At 35.2% G+C, this 24708-nt stretch overlaps 1 protein-coding gene, 1 non-coding gene and 1 pseudogene across 3 annotated transcripts in view; 2 read left to right on the forward strand and 1 right to left on the reverse strand.

The window, feature by feature from the left end:
* Positions 1 to 18475, reverse strand: part of LOC128857892 (furin-like protease 2) — a 239035-nt gene extending 220560 nt beyond the window's left edge. For both annotated transcript variants that reach the window (XM_054093712.1, XM_054093711.1), the window contains exon 1: positions 18272 to 18475. The gene's annotated coding sequence lies outside the window, so the exon portion shown is untranslated. The remainder of the gene's footprint in view (positions 1 to 18271) is intronic.
* On the forward strand, positions 11274 to 11468 carry LOC128859460 (U2 spliceosomal RNA). Its single transcript, XR_008454169.1, has one exon. It is a non-coding gene; the product is annotated as a U2 spliceosomal RNA (small nuclear RNA).
* Positions 14597 to 14727, forward strand: LOC128859401 (U2 spliceosomal RNA; annotated as a pseudogene).
* Positions 18476 to 24708: the final 6233 nt, after the last annotated feature.

The raw sequence follows: 24708 nt of genomic DNA on the forward strand, positions 1-24708 counted from the left end.
ATGACATTCACAAATTCGGTTGCCAGAAATGTCATCATGCAGATATTGTGGGTATGTTTTTAGAGGACGGCGTTCTACGCTGTTTTCAATGATTGTTCAATGTTGTTGTAGCCCAAGGTGATGACTGCCACCTTGACAAAATTGCAAGTAAAGCAACACAAGTCAAGTGAACTTACAGCAATTTTTCAAAGAAAGTGTGTGTTTCTAGTTCTTTAGTTTGGTTCTAGACGACTTCACAGGGTAAAACTTTTCTTACAGATTTAGCATCTATGTTTTGATAAAATTTGAGTAAATCCCTCATCCAAGCTGATATTTTAACCAACACCAGTTAAAATCTTAAAAACAATATTGAATGCTGGAGTTATTGTTACCCGAATCCGGTGTTTTCACACAGCCTAATCTGTGAACGAATCTTTGAATATTTCTGCCATGAAATTCGATGCGTCTTCATAAGATCGCTCACTGGTTACATAACTGTATATAACCGTTTGCATACAGAGGAACATTCAAAAGTACATGAAATCGTCTACCAACCTTATTTAAAATTTTAACAGGGATCCTGAAAATATCAATGACATTGGCTTGGTGGTAGCGAATGCAGTGATTTCAAAGAGTTTCAAAGTGGACAGAAATGTTAAGGGGACAGAAACCTGTAAAATTTCGAGCAAAAAAATTTTTTTTTTTTCATAAAATGTTAATATAATCCTTTAAGAATGTGTCAACAAAATTTTAGAACGTAAATTTAAGTATTTCTCGTATTATAAAGGGAGATTTTTTAAGAGCTGTAGGAAAGTTTTAAAAAAAAAAAAACACACGTAAACTACACGAAACGTGCGTCAGCTGTTTAAACCAACTGTTTAAAAAGATAATAGCTAAAAAATCACCCGTTAGATCGTCAACCGTGACGACTCTATTCTTTGCGTTCGAGCGCTCAAAACTATATTTCTCGAATTGGCGTACACGATAACGCGAAAAGTTATTCACCGATCTCCCTGAAATTTTGCACACCTCTTTTTTATGATATTACTTTCTATGTGAATACAAGTTTTCAAAAAATTTTCGAAAAAATAATTTCTTCGAAGCAAAAATAGTAGGAAAGTTCGCCCCAAAATTCATTTTTTTTTTTTTTGAAGCATTTTATTTCGCGAATTTTTCTTCCATTTTTGTTTAATTCATAAAGAAGTTATGACATTAGTAAACAAAAAAATGTTTGGTGTTTTGTATTCAGGTCACTGACGCTGTTGCTGCAATGTCCGCCGATTGAGAAGCCCCGCTGTGACCTTCCTGGAAGAATTGAGTGTACATCCGCCATTTTAAATTGTTAAAATAAAAAAAAAATAAATTTATATTATTTTAATGTATAAATAAACTGTATGCCAATTTTGAAAGAAATATATTGACTTTTTCATTTTAAATAATTTTAATGAAAATCAGGGAAAATAAGGCCGTTTACAGGTATCCCCCCCCTTAAAGGTTTCAAGTTATGAATCTGATATCAGGCGGCCAATTAGTGTTCTGTGGAAACAAATAGTGGAAGATGCTTTTACCCATAATACATCTTTTTTCATTAATTGTTTACAAAGGTACAGTTCAGTCTACAAAAAAATCGTATGAATCCTCATCTGAAACTTTGTGCAAGTTGTCTGAACATTATGAGGCACTTGAAGGATCGAATTCGTCGGCCAGATTTGCTGAAAAAAGAAGTTGTTGCATATACTGAACTTGTTTACATTTTTCATATGCCCTTTGCTGATAGCGGCACTAGGCATTATCATAGATATTGTATTATATTTGCTCTTTTTGCCGTATCCTGTTTGATTTCGCTGCTCCTAAAAATTTTGAAAACGGCATTGGATTCTTAATAATCAGTTCTATTGAAAGATTTTTTTCGACCTTTCTTGCATGGAGAAGACAATTTTTTTACAGGCTCAAAAAAAGTAAATGATTTTTCTTAAATTTTTTGTAAATTTCTTAAATTTTTTTTTCTTAAATCAAATATTTAATGTTTTGCTGGATCTTCTAAGAAATTAAATAGCTTATAAATTAAGCGTCGTAATGCTTTTTAAATCAGTAAAATTTGACCAGATATCGGCATATTTAAATTAAATCAAAAAGGTAGGTTAGTTGTTCCAAAAAAGTTAATTTTTTTTTTAGTAAGTATAGAGAAACCCAACTATGGACGTCATATTACTACTGATTTATAATGGGCTCATTAAAAAAGCAGCCGACAGTTTTTTCTTTTCTTTCTTTTCACGAATTATAATGAAAATTCGATGTTCAATGGCAAAAGTGCTTTGAAGGCGATACAAAAAAAATTTTATTTTAAATTATTAATAAATATTTATTTGCATATTTTTTATTGGCTCGGGGCTCTTGAGTATGGGTAGAGCATCCAGCATCAAGATGCAGCTGTAAATTCCAAGTAGTGTAAAGTAAATACTTCTATGCCCTGTAGAAGTTACCTCTTCGAGAGCATCATTTCAAAAAGAATGCTTTTTTACGAGGTAAGCATATGAAAATTGTCACATAATTTTTCATTTTTGCACATTCTCTACCTGCACACATACTTGTAAATATGTGAGTACACATACCATACACTCACATTATAATATACGATCAACACTTAGGTAGGTGAAATGGTTGAAGTGCACCTGGCACTCCTCAAGTAGCACTAAAGCGCCGTTTTGTTACCACGCGACGACGATCAACACTTATCTAAATTCATTCGCACAATATTTCCGCAAATTTTTAATAAGCTGCTGATTACGAAACTTTAATTCAAATATTTTACTTTCAAATTCAAAATATTTTCTCGATTTGAGCGAAAATTATGCAATACTTGAGCCAAATACCAACAACGGATACGAACCAAAAGGTAAAGGTGCAATCAAGTAGAGGCAAGTGGAAAAAATGCCAGCATTACTAAATGTCAACAAGTGTCATACCCACACCAAAAGTACCAACGTTTAGCGGTGCGAAAATGTGAGCAAACAAACAAACATTCATAGGTGTGTACCCCGCTGTGAGTGGATTTGTACATTTGGCAAGCAATGCAAAGAGCGGCAGACTGCAACGAATACCAAATGAAGACATAAAATGCGCTGCACTACCTAATGACACATATAATGATGGCCGTGTATCGCATACCACGTGCCACATGCCACATAGTTACAAGTAGAAATATATAGGTGTAAGTACATATTTATTGCCCAAAGATGCAAAACTGGTTTGGATAACAACAACAATTTGGAAATGCCACGAGTTAAGCCATACTTTGAAAAACAAAGAAACAAACGAAACATCGCAAATGTTGTATAAAATCGCAAAAATGTATGCAAAAAAAAAACCAAAAAATGTTCAATTGCCTTTGCGTGTGGGTTTGTGCGTAAGCGTTTGTTATTTAGTAATTACGTGAAATTAATATGCGAATTTGTCTGGAAAAAAATTGCTCAAGGATGGCTTTGTCTGCATAAAGGAGAAAGTTTGAACAAAAATATTGCGCAATGCTTCAGATTTGTTTCACAAATAGCAGCTCACGCACATAAACACAAAAGGCAAATCAAAAGCGTTAGCTAAGTATATTAAGTGGGAAAAATGCATTCCGAGTGGCAAAAGTGTGTCATTTTGCCACAATTTGTGGCACAAATAGTGCGTAGAAAGTAAGCGGAAGTAGCGTTGCAAAGCAAAGCGGCAAAATTAGCATTTGTTTTCAAATTTTTCAATGGAAACCCGGAGCAGGGAAGTGATGTATAAATTAGCGGAGAAGTGCCTTAAAATATGCTACTACAGTTGAGCAGCATTAGGTGTATACTTTATGTTGAATAGCAGATGATTCGTATGGAAAAGATGGTGTTAACAGAAAGACTCCATTTGACACTTCCATTTCGAAGAGATATCGATTTATTTAAAAAAATTGTTTTTATCTTTCGATACTTCACGTCAACGGTGGGCATTATTCATATTCATATTCATATTCATATTCATATTCATATTCATATTCATATTCATATTCATATTTATATTTATATTTATATTTATATTTATATTTATATTTATATTTATATTTATTTTCATATTCATATTCATATTCATATTCATATTCATATTCATATTCATATTCATATTCATATTCATATTCATATTCATATTCATATTCATATTCATATTCATATTCATATTCATATTCATATTCATATTCATATTCATATTCATATTCATATTCATATTCATATTCATATTCATATTCATATTCATATTCATATTCATATTCATATTCATATTCGTATTCATATTCATATTCATATTCGTATTCATATTCATATTCATATTCATATCCGTACTCATATACCCATTGATATTCATACTCGAACTCATATTCTTAATAATATTCATATTCGTATTCAAATTTTAATTGTAATCATATTTATACTCATACTCATATTCATACCCATACTTATATTAATATTGAAATTAATATTCATATTTACATTATTTTCATATTCACACTCATTCTCATACGCATACTCATATTCATATTCATATTCGGATACAAATTTACAATTTTATTCATAATCATACTCATACTCATTTTCAGTTTTTTTCCTTAATTATACGCATACTCATACTCATACTTATACTAATACTCATACTCATACTCATACTCATACGCATACTCATACTCATACTCATACTCATACTCATACTCATACTCATACTCATACTTATACTCATACACATACTCATACTCTTACTCATACTCATACTCATACACATACTCATACTCTTACTCATACTCATACACATACTCATACTCATACTCAGAAGAACATTGGTCCGCTGTCAGTAACATGGCAAGGATAGTAATTACCCAGCTGCGTCGCAATGAACAACAGCGCAGATTGTTACGTAGAGGCAATAGGCCACACCCCCTCCCGTGAAGTAGTACCTAGTAATACTTAACGGTATTAGGAATCACCAAATTGCGTCACGCTGAACAGCAGCGCAGATTTTCAAGTAGAGGCAATAGGCCGCTCACCTCCCAGAATTAATACTTAACGATAAGTAAATACCAAACTGCGAAGTGCTGAACATCAGCGCAGATTTTCACGAAGAGGCAATAGGCCGCTCCCCCTCCCGTGAAGTATTACCTAACGGTCGTCCCGCGGGAGGGAAACGGAGCTGGGGTGGGGTTTTTAGTGGGTGAGTCGAAAGACAAGTCTCACACTTTTCGGCTTTCAATGCTTTTTGTCACCTCCAAAAAAAAAAAAAAAAAAAAAAAAAAAAAAACTCATACTCATACTCACACTAATACTCATACTCACATACATATTAGTATTCTCATATTATATCGTTATTCGTTTTCAATATTAATAATCATAGTCATACTCGTACACATACTCATTCTCTTACTCATATTCATATTAATACTCACATTCCCAAGCATACCCATATCCATCCACTCATATACGTATTCCACACCAGTTTTTTTTTTAGTACATTTAAAAAGTTGCATCATTATTTAACGTCACGCTTCTACAAAATTACCGTAGCACATAAATTGCGCTCATTCATGTGGTTCTGAAAAATATTTCCTATGTAAAGCGGCTCGAAAAAAGTGTGAGTGGTGTTTGTGTGCGTGCACAAATTGCCACAATTTATGTGGCTTTTATGCTGAAGTGCTGCGAAAAACTCTATGCTATTTTATTTGCACAAACCACCTAATTTTACACACACATACATATCTATTTGCATATATATTTGTAAGATTATGTTTGGCACGCACGTCGACGCGCCTAATTTTAGGCTAGCAAACAGCGTATTTTTGAATTTTATTTTTTCGCTTCAAAGCTTGCATTTTGTATTCTATGTGCTGGAGCTTGATGCCATGATGAGTAGTTTGGTTGCATACATTATGCACACGTAATCCAGCGTTGCTGGCGTTTTGTTGAAGCCACACAGCGGATGTAATTGCATACATATGCGGCATACTGCACTTTCACGCATACATGCACATCTATAAAAAATGTAAATTCATGCAGACTTACTCTGCTATTCTGTCGATATTCATGTTTTTTAATGTAGGCTTGCAACGCTTAAGTGGCACCATTAGGGTAGCTATTTTGTTAGAGCACCTGAAAAGCCACTCGTAATTTGTATGCTTTTCGCCGCATTTTCAGTGCCGCCTATTTTTAGGTTTTTCAAAGTAGGACGACGAGACGGCTGAAAATTATGTCTTGTTTGTCTTTTAGTCTCAGTTTTTACTACATTTTGCACAGTTTACGTGTTTTTTGTTTGCTTTGCTTCGTGACAATGCTTATGTGATGTCTTCTGTCGTTCTTACTGAGTTACTTCGTAGAAACGTTGTGTATGCATCAGAAACATCCACGTACACTATTTTCTTAGAGAAATTATTGAAATTTGATTATTTATTGCATTTAATTTGAAACGCAAATTCATATTCCAACACATATTTTTTTATACCAAGTTTCATTCTCAGTACAAAGACACACTTTGTACGGTGGGTTTCACTCAACTTCTTAATATTCCTTTCAGGACTAACTGACGTAGTAGTGTTTTGGAAGATATGTTACCACATTTTTACCAGAATAACTTTGATTTCGTTCAAATTTTTGATTCAACCCATTTAAATTCGGTTCCTAACCTCAGCAACATGAAAGCCAGTAGTCCGAAAGGTTTTATTAGATCAGGGAAAGAATTTGGCCACAAGTCAATATTGATGAAATTATGTAATAATTGGCATTCAATTTCAGGCCCTTTTCTATGAACACCAGATATAATTTGTCTCTTTTTGGAATTTCGGTCGCATTCTGCAAACACTGAGCTCTTCCTTTTTTGTATCAGGTCTTTTTTTACTAAATAAATGCAATGACTAAGAATTAGACCAAAATTTCCGGAATGAGCAAATTGCCATTCTAAGCACACTCAGGACTCTCACCTGTGGACTTAATCTTAATCTGGCTCTTGAGTGTATCAGGGAAACTGAATCTACTAGGAATGCACAATCGCATCCAGCTAATTTTGGTCCCAGAACACAGCGGTATAACTGGGAAGCAAGTAGCGGACGCATTGCCGAGAGAGACTGCGGCATCGCCATCAATTCTACCCGCCCTTCATTGTGCATGCTATGACACACCACATCAACAACAAGCTTAGGAGTGAAAAGCTAAGGGAGGTTAACTGGCACCAAACTGTGGGGCGAGACCCAGGCTAATTCTCAAATGGGAGGGTACAGCCAAAGGAGGTTTCAAAAACTCATAACCCTCCCCAAGGATAAATTGGGAATGCTCACGGGCGTTCCCACAGATAACTGCAGATTGCGCAGCCACATGATCGGGATATAGTCCATTGATATTTGTTGTTTCTGCGACCAATACTAGTAGACTAGAAAACACCTTCTCCCTGGGTGTAGTGTTTTAGCGCGGAGAAGGTTGAGACGTCTCGGCCAACTGCAGCCAGAAAAAAAGGCGCACACACTAAATCTATCACGGGTTTAATAAGAGTCTGGGTTTAACTGGGTCCGGATGAGGTGCTGTGATGAGTAGAGGGCGCAAAAGACCATAAGGTCGAAGCGCAAATCTCGAAGTAATCTAATCTAATTCAATGATTTTGTCGGTTAAGAATTTGTGAAGGTTGAATTTGTTCTCATCAACTGTATGCGCTTTCTGCTTTTTTGCTCTTTGCCGAACGCCTCACAGTTATGCCTTGTTGCCAAATTTCTTTTCAATAATTTTACCTATACCTTCTGGTCATGATCTGTAGGTCGTAGGTAGGTTAGATGGCAAGAGTACCCCAGGTACACTACAGGTAGCACTTACGTGCCGTTTTGATACCATAATGTGGACCATTACCTGGAAAGGATTTGGGAAGAGAAAACCTTCTACAGCCATCCAGTGCTGTTGAAGTAGCGGAGGAGAGAAAACGGATCTAGGCTGGAGAATTTCTTCAAGTCATCCCCAAAGAACACGCTAAGGAATCTCAAGTGCCTAGCCGCCAGAGCCGGACATTTGAAGAGAAAGTGTTCCACAGTCTCTTTTTCTATTTCTATCGTATTGAGGCCATAGTTTTTTTGAAATAGCACACGATGAGACCTCCATCTGTCCCACGCTTTTTTTAGATAGAAATTGTGTAGTTTCCCTTTAACGACGGTTAAGGGGATACCGATGACTGAGAAGGGGACAGCTGGAACCGGTTCTGCCGACCCCTTTCCTGGCAAGCTCATCGGCAATTTCATTTCCCTCTATATTCCTGTGCCCAGGAACCCAGATAAGAGAAATGATCCTTACTTAACTTGCATTGATCTTTGATTGGCTTACACCGAAGCTGACGACGTACATATTTCAACTTATCTCAGAAGTTGCTTTAAGTGAAACGTTCCTCGCTGCTCCCGCAAAAATATAAAAATTTTTATGCCCAACTCTGACCCACTCTAATTAATGTAGGAAGCACAGCTATTGTATATTTTCTCTTGTGGAATACTCGAATACCCACTTACACTACTTGGACTTTATGCCAAAGCCAAGTAAAATTCGCCAGCTACCTGCATGGCAATGCATGCGAACTCACGAAAAAGACTCAACTCCATAGGCAAAGGATTTTCATGCCTACACACAACTACAACCAACGGCTGCATTTTTCATTTACTTCTCCTGGAATTAAATATTGTTGGCTGTGCAATATTTTATAAAAATATTTAATCTACTTATTTTCATACTTTTACGGTTTTTACTTCGAGTATACTTATGTTTAAGTTTATGATTTATAGCGGAATTGCCATAATGATAGCTACGCTAATGTTCATAATAATAGCAGCGCAGCATATTGCAAGGTTTTGTTTATTTTTTTATTTTTTATTTTTTCATTTTTTACAATATAAGCCATATAACCTAAAGTTTCAAACTTTGTAGGAAATTTAAAAAAAATAATTTTTTTTATCAAAATTCGACTAGGCAGTTTTATAGTCTGAATAGTGCAAAGGTGCATATCTGAAGTGGCTTAAAAATCGCGTTGACTTTTGACAATTATTTTTTCATGCGATGTTGCCCATTTTCACCATGTAAGGAGTGCACGATTTTTTTTTTCTTATGGAGAAAATGCGCAACACCGCCAGTGAAAAAACTGTTCACAAATCAATACAAGATTTGGGACACTTTAAACTGGCATAATAATACACCAAAATTCAATGGGCTACAAAACTGCATATCACGAATTTTTCTAAAATTTTCTACTAAAAAATGGAAATTTGGATAAAATTTTTCGATTTTTTTCTTAATTTTTTAAAAAATTTAATGTTCTCAGTTATATGGTTTTTGTTCTAAATAGTATGAACCATGTTTTTATAAAACAAAAATTTGTAAATAATCAAAACTTTGGATTATGTCACGCTGCTGTTATTGTGCACACAAGTGTATATGCAGCAAAATAGTTCTTCCCTGCTTCAATGCGCATTTCTTAAATTTTCTACACTTCTCTTTTACTGCATGCAGACATTTGAGAGTAAATTATTCTGCTACTGCATACTTACATACATACCGACATATGTAAGTTTGCACGAAAGCAGCTTTGTTTGCGTACCTCACTTACATTCTCGAGCTTTGCGAACTTTTATTTGATTTCACATACCGGCGCATCAACGGAATGTTGCATTTTTATGCATCAAATATTTTAAGCTTTACATATGCACATACATATGTATGTATGCAAACACAGTAATCTAATTTTTGCATCGAATGTTCGTAAATTCTAAATTTCTCATATCTTCCTTTCAAAAAGTAGCAGCTTGAGATATTGTTGAAATTTTTTTTTCTAGGTTAATATCGAATTTACTTGTGTCGTAATTTTGTCGGATAGTAGATAGTAAATCATCATGCGGCTGAAATAACGATGAGGCATCGAAAATATTAACTTTAACCTACCGGAACTCGACAATTTCTAAAAAATCGAAAGCACAAGCATTGGAGTGGTATGAAAAATTGAAGGATGCTCGCCCTCTGGTTGGTGATTTATCGCATTATGGTCGTCCAGCCACCTCGGCGATTGATATGTGGAATATACATATCTGATAATATTGAAATGATATGATCGCTCAGAAATAATTTTTTCTGCACAAAATTTCACTCAATAGAAAATATATCGGCTATATGATTAGATAATGTGATAAGATCATATGATTATATCACATCATGAGATCATATGATGGAATCCAACGATCATTTATACAAAACTATATAGCTGACCCGGCGTACTCTGTTCCGCCCTAGAGGCACAAATGCACAACAGTAGGACGACGTTCGTGAATAGGGAATGCGAATATACGCCAAATCGCTTCATTGCAGTTCACATAACGACCAACTTGGTAGCGCGCAATTTCATCGTTGGATTGGATGCCAAAAAGCGCCATATCGCTGCCCTTCGTGACATATTTGCAAATGTATTTTATGGACTTTACTGAATTGCAATACTCAACGTTGCAATGTGTCTTGAACGTTTTGGAAATAAGTGGCGAATATGGAACAATCCAACTGTTGTCGACAGCGAAATCCATTCTTTTCACTTTTGTTGTGATAATTCGACCGTTATCATCGGGTGATCGGCGCCGATAAAGTGGATAACCATAGTTGCCAGTAACAGTATCCGCCGTTAATTTCTGTGGATATCGTTTGGAACACTTGCCGTTGATCATGCAAGATGATTGGGGATTGATGGCGTCACACGGTTCATGAATCATATTTGTAATTACGACATCATGTATGTAGGTCTGGATCGGCTGCGTGATGGAGAATCTCGGCACATATGATATCTTCTATTTGGTCTGTTTGAATTCTTTCCACTAAGCAAATAAGAATGTGTGCGTGCGGCAGGCCTCGTTTTTTGCCATTTGATTGAATACATCCAGCATCGAGTATCTCCAAAAGATGCGTTGTTTAACTATGTAGTTCATCAGGGACCGCATTTTTGAAGTGAAACTTCTTTAGAATCGTTGGGAGTGATTTGAGGAAAAGTGAAACGAAAAAGCGACCCTCTTGGCTACGAAGCGTTATATTATATGTTGATATAAACGTAGCGACGAACTAAATAAAAATAACTTTTATTTTTTCTTGTGATTCGAACCAAGGATTTTGGATCGGAAGCTCACATTGCTAGTCGCTCGGCTACCGCGCCATGCTGTCGTCGCTGGCCTAAAAGTTATTTAGTTACGAAGTGTTATATTATATGATGATATAAATAATTTTTGTGAGCGTGTAATTCTCAAAAGGTTTATTAGAAAATCTATTGACTAGGTAGTGTGGTATCTGTTCTTATCATCTTAACATCTGATAGATCCTCCCTCGGAGGACAACAAATGCTAAACTGATTTTTTGGAAATGGGCGGAGTGTTTTAGGGGCTTGCTGCACCTCTGCCACGTGTTGACCCGGTATTGCAGTACCGCCGGGATTTCGGCCTTGAATAAATACAAGAAGAAATATACTAATACATTTAGCTTTGGTGGGAAGAGCCATAAATTTTTATATGAATACATGTAGACGAAAATGGAATTTTTTTTTTTTTGAAATTTGCATTGTAGGGCATTTCTGATTATTTACTGAAAACAGTTTTTTTTGGTTTAGATACTGAAAGTCAGTTTAAGTGAATCGGTATAAATATTTCGTACATTAATTTTTGTGAGCGTGTAATTCTCAAAAGGTTTATTAGAAAATCTATTGACAAGGTAGTTTGTTGGTTGTGTATGGTTATCGCTTCTCGGCCTTATGGCTAAGATCAAAGATCCTCCATCGGAGTAGGGATGTGACCTCGAGTCGAAAAAATCGATCATTTAATAATCGATTTTTTTTCGTTTCAAGATAAATCGATTTATAAAAAATCGATTTTTGTGGATATTTCGATTTTTTAATACGAAAAATGCATATTTGATATATAAGTATGAAAAAATATCTAAAAGGACGACTTTAAGATTATAAATACATATTCAAATTAATGATACATATATACATTTTTTAGTACTCTTAAATATTTTATTGCAGTAAAAATAATACAAAACTATAAGAGTACAAAATATAGCAATATAACAAACAAAACTAAGAAAATAAAAGAAAGCTATCTTCAAGCTTTTAGTTTAAGTAATAAAAAAATTCAATTAAATAATTGCCACAAATGTTTTGTATCAATTAACATTCGACTAGAATCAAAATAAAATTAAACGATTAATTTAAGTATTAAATATAACGAGAATTGTTGGGTATGAACATTAAAAAAGAAAAGGAAGCTTCCTCCAAACCTCAAATCAAAATTTATCAGAAACTTAAAAAATTATTGCCATAAATCTTCAGTCAAAGAGTTTAAAAATAATAGTTTTTGTTGTCGCTTTCCTAAAATACGGTTTCGAGTTTTTCTGACAATATTCCCAGCCTTCGAAAATAATCTTTCAGCTGGTGCAGAAGTGGCCATCACTGAGAGGTGTTTCAAAGCTAAGTCTGTTAATTTTGGAAAAGTTCCCTCAGAACTTCTCCATACATCGAGAGGGTCTACTTTAAGATTTGATAATGGCGCTGCGATATATAAATCTATCTCTGTATTTTTTGTCATTGACGTATTAGCAGCCATTATTTTGTTATGGTGTACCTGCCATATATCTTGATCGTCGCTGGCAACTTGTGATGAAACAGATGATTCAAAATCGGTCACCAGTATAGTATCATCATTCCTAGTATTTAAACTTAGGCATCGGTTGGTATAATTAATTGTTTTTGACAAAGATAATGGCTCATCTAAATGAATTTTTTTGAATCTAGGATCCAAAAACGTTGCGACTGAGAAAAGGTGAACTTTCTGTATGTTTTCAAATCTTTTTTTTAGTTCTGTTTGCAATGAATATTTGAATTGATTGGCCAAATCACTGGTTATCGGTATAGCGTCTAACAAAGTTCTCAAGCACTTGATAATAGGTATAGCTTTACTAGCTGTCACATATTTTTCAGCGCTCATTTCTTCGGTAACATTGTGAAAAGGCTTTAAAACTTTTCCAATTTCTTTGAGCACAACGATTTCGTTTGCTTGAAGCATTTGGGGTGCATTCGGATGGTTTATTAAAATAGATCCAATTGTGCTGCTCATTAACACAAAACGTTCAATCATAAATAATTGTGAGTTCCATCTTGTAGACACATCTCCGACCAAATGCTTCAATTTTCCTTCAACAACGCTTTCCTGCATTTGCATCTGTCGCAATTCTTCAGCGCCTACACCACTTTGGTGGAACCAAGTTACGATTTTTCGTACTTTATCCAAAAAAAGTTTAACATCAGAGGAACTCACAGAATTTTCAACTACTAGATTCAACGTATGTGCTAGGCATCGAATATGTTTTGCTCTGCCGAAAGTAATCTCAATAGCTTTAACCATGTTAGCGCCATTGTCTGTAGTAACACTCACAATTTTGTCATGCGACAAACCCCAATCTTCACAAACATTAAGAACCATCTCCGATAAATATTCGCCTGTATGATTGTCATGAAGCGGTTCACATGCGATATTCACCGATTTCATTTCAAAATTTTCTATAAAGTGAACAGTCACGCCTAAAAAACTTCTTAACTGCATATCCTTCCATTCATCTATTGTAAGATAGACGTTTTTAACAGACCGTAATTTTTGTTTAATAAGGGTCTTTTTTTCGTTATATTTAGTATCAATGAGATCTGTGATAGTTTTACGACATGGAACCTTGTACAAAGGAACGATAGTTTTCATTAGCTTTTTGAATCCTGTTCCTTCCACCATATTGTAAGGAAGACTGTCCCGGCATATCATTTCTGCGATGCTGTTTGTTATTTGTTTATTTTTTTCTCCATCTGAGGCATATGCTGAAATTCTTGAAAAAGCCGCTCCGATAGTTGATCTAGCCCGTTTTGGAGTTAACGACGAAGCCTCAGTGTCTGTCAATGGCGAATGCACCAATGAATCATTATGCCTCAAATTGGTAGTATCCTGGACATCAACTTCATGTGAATTCTGCGGTGATAAAAATAAAAACAAAATATAATTTAAAATATTTTAAATAATAACTATTACATCAAATAATGAGTTTTACCTCGTCAGCTTGTAAGACATCAGAATGTTTTCTTTCCATGTGCTGTTTCAAGTTTGTAGTGTTGTTGCATGTTTTTAACTCTTTTGGGCAGTATTTACATTTTGCGGTTGCATTTTCCTTCCTTACTGTAAAATACTTGCGCCAGCAGCTTCTGGGTGTTTTAGCAGCGGAAGACATTTTTATGGTTAAACCAATATTTATTTCGACACTTCAAAGCTTCCAAGAAATAAATAAAGGCAGGATCACAATTCATTACATATTTGTACGTAAAGATGGCACTGATTTTTATCGACTTGTTCACATTAGTTAGCTTACTTATCCATTTTATCATCCGTCGCACAGATGGCACTATTTACAAAAATCGATTTAAAATGTGTAATTCATATAATCGATTTATTAAAAATCGATTTTCGCCTTTAATAAAATCGACTACAAAAAATCGATAATAAGAAAAAAAAATCGATTAAAGCAAAAATCGATTATTTTTTAACATCCCTACATCGGAGGACAACAAATGTTAAACTGATTTTTGGAAATGGGCGGAGTGTTTTAGGGGCTTGCTCCACCTCTGCTACGGGTTGGCCCGGTATTGCAGTACGGCCGGGATTTCGGCCCAAATTATTGAATAAATACAAGAAGAAATATACTAATACATTTAGCTTTGGTGGGAAGAGACATAAATTTTTATATGAATACAAGTAGACGAAAATGGAAGAAATTTGTAAGTCTGTTTCTTCGGTCCGTTTGGGTATTTTTTTTGACAACATCGAAACCAAAGCATTTGTATCATATTTTATCTATCATAAGCCACTCGTATCATTTGTTGAAATTGAAAACATTGAGGATGAATAAAATAAAATGAAGAAAATAAAATATGAACTTTATAGCAATATTATAATGAACCTATAATTATCCCGCTCCTAATGCTGCTTTCGTCTTATTCTCTCTCAGTTTGTCTTACGGAAGGTTTCACTTCTATCCCGTCTAACCGTTAGACTGGTATTTTTGTTGTTTAAATACACGTGCTGTGATGTCGAGTCGATCACTTGATGTTTGTCCGGGAAGCAGCAATTGAACAATTTCTATCCATTTTGGATTACAGGTAAAAGTAATAAAGAGATCTGGCCCACCGTATTGACGAACATATGTCATTGCATCTTGCGCATATTCATGCATATGTCGTGGACTACCTTTGTACGTTGCCGGCAGAATAGTTAATCGACCAATATTAGCTGCATTTCGTTCAGTACCAATTACATCACGTAAATGTACATTCCTCAGAACGCAGTTTGGCTTGGTTCAACCTACTGAAAGTTAAACGCTCTGTTTCTATTTTGACGTACATGTCGATGCAATACTGCTGAAACAGACGACGAAACCGCAGCAAATAGTTGTCAGCATTTTGACGAATCATCAAACGATATGCTTAATAATTCATCGAGCTAACTTTCTTTGTAGTTTCTTCACCTGACAATAATGGCAATTTCACTCTTCCACTAAGGCAGCACAATCCGGGCGTTTCTCCGGAAAACTTCAATGCGCCACAATACTCGCAAATAGCGTTCATTGGCCCAATACAAACGCTGAGATGCAAGCAGTAATTAGTGTTGCAATCATATCGAGACGCTGCTCGATTCAAATCAGCACTTGATAATTCTCTTCTCGTTTGTCGAAAATGATCTACTTGTTGATCTCTGTTATTCGCTCGACGATTTCGCTTTGCTGCCTCGCTTTGCTCTTGTGATTGAGAAGCAGTCGAGCCATACTAACGCGGCGTTCTTCACGGACAATTCCTTGTGCTCCTTCAGTCCTTTTATTCGCAATGTTTCGTATCCTTCTTGCATTACGGCTTTGTCGGGAGAGATTCGATCGTCTTGGTCGCGGTATTGATAATGATGATTCAAAGAGAATAAAAATTACTGTGATTACGAGGGGTGCCTTTTATATTTCGGCATTTGGCAGCCCTGGTGTTGCAATCTGGCAACTGACAGCTATATCGCAAAGTTTGACATTTTTTGGCTTTTACGTACTCAGAACGTTTTGAAATACCAGCGCTATTTGTGTTGTTTACAGTTATTTAAAAGATTCATCTCAGTCCAAAAATGGAATTAAATCGTGAACATTTTCGTGCGATTATTTTTTACAACTTTCGACGTGGATTAACTCAGCAACATTGCATGGATGAACTTAATTCATTTTTTCTCGATGAAGCTCCATCAAGGACCAGTGTTTATCGATGGTATGGTGAGTTCAATTGTGGTCGTAGTTCACTCCAAGACGAATTTCGTGAAGGTCGTCCAAAATCAGTTGTTGTTCCGAAAACCATTGATGCTATACGCGAACTGATATTGCAAGATCGTCGTGTGACCTATCATGAGATTGAGACAATCTTAGGCATTAGTGGGACCAGGATACATTCAATATACAATCGCTCAAAAAAAGGCTCGTGTCGAGTGGTCGAAGGAAATGCTCAAAAAATACGATCGCGGGGCTTCGAAACACGTCTATGATATCGTGACAGGTGATAAATCAAGGATTTACGCGTATGAGCCCGAAAGTAAACAGCAGTCGACTGTATGGGTGTTTCAAGATGAGCCAAATCCAACAAAAGTTGTTCGCGCACGAAGCACTTCCAAGCAAATGGTCGCCTATTTTTTCGGAAAAACTGGACATGTCGCAACCGTACCACTAGAACAACGCAGAACAGTAAATTCTGAGTGGTATACAACCATTTGTTTGCCAGTTGTCTTCCAAGAAATTAGGAAAACCAATCGCCAAAGACGGATCACTCTTCACCAGGACAATGCGAGCTCTCACACATCGGCTCAAACAACTGCATTTTTGAGTACCCAAAACATCGAATTAATGAGTCATCCGCCGTATAGTCCTGACTTGGCACCGAATGACTTCTTTTTATTCCCGTACATAAAAAACAAACTGAGAGGTCAACGTTTTTCGACACCTGAAGAAGCGGTTGCGGCATTCAGAATGCATGTTTTGGAGGTACCTCATTCAGAGTGGCAAAAGTGCTTCGACAATTGGTTCAAACGCATGCAAAAGTGTATAGATCTTCATGGAGAATATTTTGAAAAACAATAAAGTGGTTTTCGATGATTAAAATTTGTTTTTGTTCTCTACCCCCACATCTAAAAGGCACCCCTCGTATATATTTCTGACAAAATTTATATTATCAAATTTTCTACTTAACCATAGACAAAATTACGTTTAGCTGTCATTTGCGTTTTGTTATTCCATATCAGATGCGTGTTTGTTATACCACATTTTATAGAGACTTCACGGAAATGCGTTCGAATGGGATAAAAAGTATACTATGTCCGTCTCCTGGTTCTAAGCTACCTCTCCACCAATTTTCAGCCCAATCGGTTTAGCCGTTCTCGAGTTATAAATGGTCTAACTAACATGACTTTCCGACCGCCGTAGCCGAATGGGTTGGTGCGTGATTACCATTCGGAATTCACAGAGAGGTCGTTGGTTCGAATCTCAGTGAAAGCAAAATTAATAAAAACATTTTTCTAATAGCGGTCGCCCCTCGGCAGGCAATGGCAAACCTCCGAGTGTAATTCTGCCATGAAAAAGCTCCTCATAAAAATATCTGCCGTTCGGAGTCGGCTTGAAACTGTAGGTCCGTCCATTAGTGGAACAACATCAAGACGCACACCACAAATAGGAGGAGGAGCTCGGCCAAACACCTAACAGAAGTGTACGCGCCAATTATTTATTTATTTTATTTAACATGACTTTCTTTTATATATACTCGTATATATATAAGATTTAGAAAAATTAAATAAATTTTTTATTCAAGTTTGAAATTTTTAATCTAAATTTGTAGAACAATTTCGAGCCTGTAGTTGCAGAGCCCATTGAATTTCGGCAAGTTTTAAGGGAAGAGACTTGCACCTTATAACACCAACATTCAATGGGCTATAAAACTGCATGTCGGAAATTTTTCTAAAGACTCATGCAAACGTTAATACTCCGAATACTATAAAATAGACAGAACAGACACATTAAATTCACAAAGAATTTGAAAACAAATGCAGAAATATTCTATTTTCAAAGCCATATTTACCCCTTAAGTGCTACTCTTAAATTTTCAAATGCATCCAACCACCAATAAAATAATTTAATTTCAAAAACAAACTCACCTTTTAGTAACAGCGAGAGGCCAAGTACCTTTCAATGTAAACGAACTAACAAAGCAATCGCTAAATGTAGGAAAAAGTGTATTTGGAAGGGACACTTTTCACACAGCGTGACAATGGCGACAGTGTCGGCAACGACTGTGACAATGATGGCGACACAATGGAGTTGGTGGCTGCTGAAAAAATACAAAATGAAAAGAAAGAAAGAAATTAAATTAATTACAAACGCGAAAAGTAAATAAAAAACAGATGCATATACAAATAAATAAAACATTGAAAGTAGACCAAAAAAAAATAAATACAAAGAAAAAAAAAATTGGAAATAAAACTAAGGGTAAAAAATAAATGGAAGTGCATCGAGAAACAAACAAAAAAAAATAAAAAATAAAAACGTCATTCACCTACTTTCAGACGCCAATGCCATTAATTTCCCGTTCTTCTTTTTACGGACGCAAACTAACGTCGGCGACACTCGATAAATTCAAAGTGAGAAAAGTAGTAAAAAAGATTGATTGAAAAAATATAATGAAATGTTAGTAAAAAAGAAGAAGCATTGCATTGCATGGCATAGCATAGCGTTGGAAGATTTTAGTTGCTTCCACCAAACCTATGCGCGTATGTATGTGTATGTCCACAACTATAGAAATGTGCTTATCCTATTACTTTGGAACATTTTGTTCTTCATCAAGCCATTGTGCGCTATTGAATTTTATTAATTCTAGAATTTTCCATGCAATTAAAAATTATTGACTAATTGCAAAGGGATGTTGTGAGTATGAATACTATTTAAAGGAGCGGAGAAAGAGAAAAAGCGGAAGAAAGTGAGGTAGCAGGAAGGATAAATGGCTGAAAAATGTACTGGCAAATATGAAGAAACGGCTGTTGTTGTTGTCGCATATTGTTGCCATTCTACATTGTTTCATTCAACATCGTTTTTGTTGCTGCTTCGGCAGTTATTACCGACAATTTTTCACTTAAATAGTTGCAAACGAAGATGAGAAAAGAAATGAAAATATGTAAAGAAGCAAAAACAAAAAAAATGGCATCTGAAGTTTGAAATATGAGCTTGAGCTCGAGCTTCAGCTTGAGATTTGTACAGCGTTAAAAGGTCCGGCGCATAGTCATTGCTGGTGGTTAGAGATTGTAGAGTTCAGTGGGTCAGGAGGTCAGAGGTGGTAGTGATCGGTTGACTAGTTGAAAGAATGCAATTATGCTGAAAAGCAATTACGTTAAAGAATGTAACTGTAACAGTGCGCCAGTGAATGAACGAGCAATGAAGAATATTAAGAATTGGGTTAAAAAATGAAAATAAAAGTATGCAGTCGAAAGAGGAAAAAACAAATATTAAAGTGTGAAAGTAGACAATTTTTTAGAGTAGCAACTGGACTTTTTCAATTGCATTGAAGGCACTGAGCCAAAGGACAAAGAATGACTGAAGATAGTGTAGCGAACAAACAACAAACTACTATGTCGTAATGGGCATTTGAACTGGTCACATATAAACCTATATAGGTATATGGAGGGCTTTTGAAGAACAGAAAGCACGGAGAGTAGGTAGGCGAAAAAATTATCTTCAATAGTAACATGCACATAGATGCCTATCGACGTAAAATGAGTATGAATTCTAAGGCAAAGTAAAGAAAAGTCATGGCGCATTTGTGCCTCATTTAAGCCTAGTAGCTTCTACACTCGACCATTCTTTAAAAAAATGTCCACAGCGATCGTCTCAAAAGCCGCAATGTAAGTTTCCGTGTACATTTCTAACACCAAAAAGTTTCTAAATCTAAGTTTCTAAGCGTAAATCTATTTTACGATTATTTTACGATTATTATAAACTTAATACAAATATGTTTAGTTTTGGAATACAAAAAAAAATAAAAAATTAATTAAAGGGTGGTTAAGTTTTAAGGGCCGGTGTTGATTTTGAATAAAATACAATTCTTTTAGAAAATTATTATCATTTCTCTTTATTATGATAATACTGGTGTAGTTCAATTACGCACAAAGCAAAATATCGGCCAAATGACTGCCGCGGCCTCGGCGGCGTACCTCCATCCGATGGTCCAAATTTTCGATGACGCTGAGGCATAATTGAGGTTCTATGCCGTTAATGTGCCTCATCCTTTAGCTCTTGAATTATTGCTGGCTTATCGACGTACACCTTTTCTTTCAAATAACCCCAAAGAAAGAAGTCCAACGGTGTCGTTGACGTTTAGGTGTGGTTCACATTCAACATCGGCCCTTGAAATTTAACCACCCTTTATTATAAAATTAAAAAAAAATTTATTAAAAAAATAATAAATAGAATTAAGCATTTGTTATTATAATTATATTATTTTTTTTTATCGATTATTAATTTTAAATTTTCAAAATCGCTCATAAAGAAATGGAGCTCCATCTTTTGTGCGCTTTCCTGAGAAATAAGTTTTGCAATTCCCCATCAACAACAGTCAGGGGATGCCAATGACCGAGTAAAAGGTATCTGAGACCAACTCAGTTGATGCCTTCCTGGAAAGTTCATCAGCAATTTCATTTCCCTCTATGTTTCTATGTCCTGGAATCCAGATCACACAAATGTTCCCTGCACACCCAAGAGATTTTAACTCCCCCTTATAGGAGTTTGGATCCGGACCATGGCGCCATAAGAGCGTTGATCGCGGTTTGACTATAGGAAAACATTTTAACAACTCCCTCGCTCCCACGTTCCCTAAGCATTTTGCATGCCTGCAGGATCGCAAAGACACTAACAGTATTTGGCAATTTTAAGCAAATCGAATAATGGGCTGATTTAGCAAAAATCCCTGCTCCGACTACCGATACCATCTGGGAGCCATCAGTGATGACAAAGGTATCAGCTTCGGTGTAGATTTCCCCCACGCTCCAAATCTGCCTACTTGAAAAGATTGCGTTAGCATGAGCCCCAAACTCCAGTTTGCAGATAAATAGATCGAAGTTCAGAGAAATGCGATGTTAACTGCCTAAATATGCTACCATGCCCCTTGAGAAATTATCTTCACAGGACAACCTCCTGTAACTTCGATGGGAGGTAAGCGCAAAACGACATTCAGGGCAGCACTTGGGCAAGTTCTACATGCTCCGATGATGCCAATACAAGCAGTATTTGGCACCTTCCCCTGTTTAGTGGTAGTAGAGCCCTGCCGAAGGGCTTCCACCAAACCAGGCATCCATACGTTAAAATCGGCAGAACCGCTAAGTTGTATATCCAAAGCACGACCTGTGGATGTGCGAAAGTGGAAAGTTATGCGGGCCTTTTCTACCTGATTTTCAGTGTGCAGCTTCTAATGGATTTAGGAGTCAAGTATCACTCCAAGATACTTAACTTCCGATGAAAGCGGAATAACGTGGTTGTTTACTTTGGGAAATGTAGAAATTGAAACTGATGTTTGCCGGTTTATTTTTTAATATATTTGTAATCGGTCTTAAAATTTTATCGGTTCGTCATTTGTTGGTTCTATTCATGATTATTTATTTTTATCGAATTATTACTCATAATTTTTACTGCTCATTTATTTAGCTGATTGCACATTTATTATAAATTATTTTGAATGTTGAATTTTTCATCAAGTATTAATCGATTTATCGATGAATTTATTGATAGCATCGATTTATTTATAGATAAATATCGATTTCCTCATAGATAAATATATATTTTTTTAGATAAATATAAATTTTTTTATAGATAAATATCGGTTTTTATATATAGATAAATATTGATTTTTATAGATAAATATCGATTTATCTATAGATAAATATCGATTTATTATAGATTTATTTATAGATAAATATCGATTTCTTCGTAGATAAATACTGATTTATTTATCAACAAATATCGATTTATTTACCGATAAATATCGATTTATTTGCCGATAAATATCGATTTATATACCGAGAGATATCGATTTATTTGCCGATAAATATCGATTTATATGAATATATATATGAATATATCGATTTCTTTGTATAAAAAATATCGATTTATTTTAGATTTATTTATAAATATCGATTTATTCAAAGATAAATATCGATTTATTTATCAGCAAATGTCGATTTATTTACCGATAAATATGAAATTTATTTATCTATAAATATCAATTTACTTACCTTTAAATATCGATTTATTTACCAATAAATAGTTTATATATAAATACTGGTTTTTGCTGAAAAATATTAATTTTTTAAAGATAAATATATATCGATTTCTTCATAGTTAAATATCGATTTTTATAGCTAAGTATCGATTTATTTACCGATAAATATCGATTTACTTATAGCTAAATACCGACTTATTCAAAAATAAATATAGATTTCTTTGTCGACAAATATCGGTTTATATCGACTTATTCAAAAACAAATATCGATTACTTTGTCCACAAATATCGGTTTATAACGAGTTATTCAAAAATAAATATCGATTTCTTTGTCGACAAATATCGATTTATTTACCGATATATATCGAGTTATTTATACATAGGTATCGGTTTATTAATAGTTAAGTATCGATTCACTTGTAGATAAATATCTATTTTATTAAAGAAAAATATCGGTTTTTTATGGATAAATATCGATTTATTTATCGATTAATCTGCGAGCGTGTATGGTATCGATTTTTTGGTAAATTTCCAATTTTCACAAATAAATTGCTTTAAAAAATTCGCTGAACAGCTTACTTTATTTTAACTATCGACTTTTAATCAGCTTTTTAAAATACGAGCGAGATTCACTATCTGCCTCCACTCCCCGCAAAAAAACACTTTTCGTTATGATATTTCGTCTAAAGGTATAAAAATTCCTTGCCTTATCCAAATTCAAAATAAATTGAGCCTCATTCAGGCGAAGAAGTCATTTAGTGATTCACTAGGATGCGCCACCAACAGCGGAGCAATGGAGGCCATTTACGCGAATTTAATTCCACTAACAAAGCCATCAAACGCATATAAATAAAAAATATAATAAAATGCACGACAAAAAAGTGCAAACATTTGTGGTCATAAGTGAAAGAAGTAGAAACTTGCTAAGAGTACACTCTCAAACACACACACACCCACATACTCCATCTGGTAAGCGCGAACAATTGCACTTTGTGGCCAACATAAGTCATCGGCAGAGTGATTCAGGTGAATTTAACCCTTTCACGATTGGTTTATCAGCTAAGATTATGCGCTTCCCGACGTTGTGAGGCCGCAACTTCCTAACTTTGCTGACAGCTGCATCACAGCAAAGATGTGTGCGCAAAATGCGAGTGTAGGCATTCACACGCACACACAGACGTGCAAAGGCTAGAATTTCGTATAGAGAACTGAGCATTGCATATCGCGTAAGCAAATGTGTGTAGAGTTATGGGCGCAATGTGTTGCTGAGCTGCAACGACGGATTCACATTTCGCATGCAATATTGCCGCAGAAAAATTGGTGTGAAAATGGAAAATTGCACGTTTCGCACACTTGCGTGCTACTGCTGATGATAGCGCCGGAGCTGGCGCTGGTGCTGGTAGTCGTGGCTGTAGCGTTGGCAGCTCCGTCGGTTATCATCATAAATCATGTTTTTTAGTTTTCGCACTGTTCCGTGTGTGTGCCCATGGTGGTTAGGTGTTTTATTTTTTTTATTTTTTTTTTTTTTGGAGTGTTTTACTTTTTGTCCTATTTTTTAGTTGTGTGGCAACATTAATTCTAGCCATTCTTCATGTAGCCGCATTTTTTTTTTTTTATTTTACTTTGTTTTTAGTAGTGAAGCAATTTTTCGCGCGAGTTTTGGCCACAACAAACTTACAACATCACACGCGTAACTTTATCGATGTATATTCAAGGATGTGTGCGTAAGTGTTGGTAATATTTTATGTGCTTTGTTTGAACTATGAAATTGTTCTGTCGCTTGAGGGTTACTGCTGTTGTTTGTTACTTGAGTTTTTACTATTGTTTCCTATTGAATAGCTATGAAAAATTGCTTACAAATGTACATTTGTTTATGATAGTATATGTGTGTGCCAGTTTGTGCATATGCAAGTGGAGACGAGTGGGTTATAAAATATGTAGAGAAATAGAAAATGGCATGCAATTTTTTCCAATCTGTGTAGCTTTTTTTCAAAGTATTGGATTCGCATGTGGGTGAAACGAAATTTTTCCATAAAAACCCTTTGAGCTTCTCTGATTACTTATGCCTGTATGTGTATATACGCATGTGGAGTGTGTACACCATGCGGCGAAATGAGAGCATATCAACATTTTCAACAATTTTGACAATTTTTTTTCTTTTTTTGAATGTTCATTATTTTTTATAATTTTTTTTTTTGAATTTTCATTTTTTTTTTTATAAAATTATAGCTCATAGCCTTACAAAAACCCTTGTGAATCCGAGTTTTAAGCTTAATGAAAAAATTAGAAAAATTCCACAAACTTTTCGTCCCAATTCCATGGTTTTGAATT

Source organism: Anastrepha ludens, chromosome 3, assembly GCF_028408465.1.
Source record: "Anastrepha ludens isolate Willacy chromosome 3, idAnaLude1.1, whole genome shotgun sequence".
Classification (NCBI taxonomy): domain Eukaryota; kingdom Metazoa; phylum Arthropoda; class Insecta; order Diptera; family Tephritidae; genus Anastrepha; species Anastrepha ludens.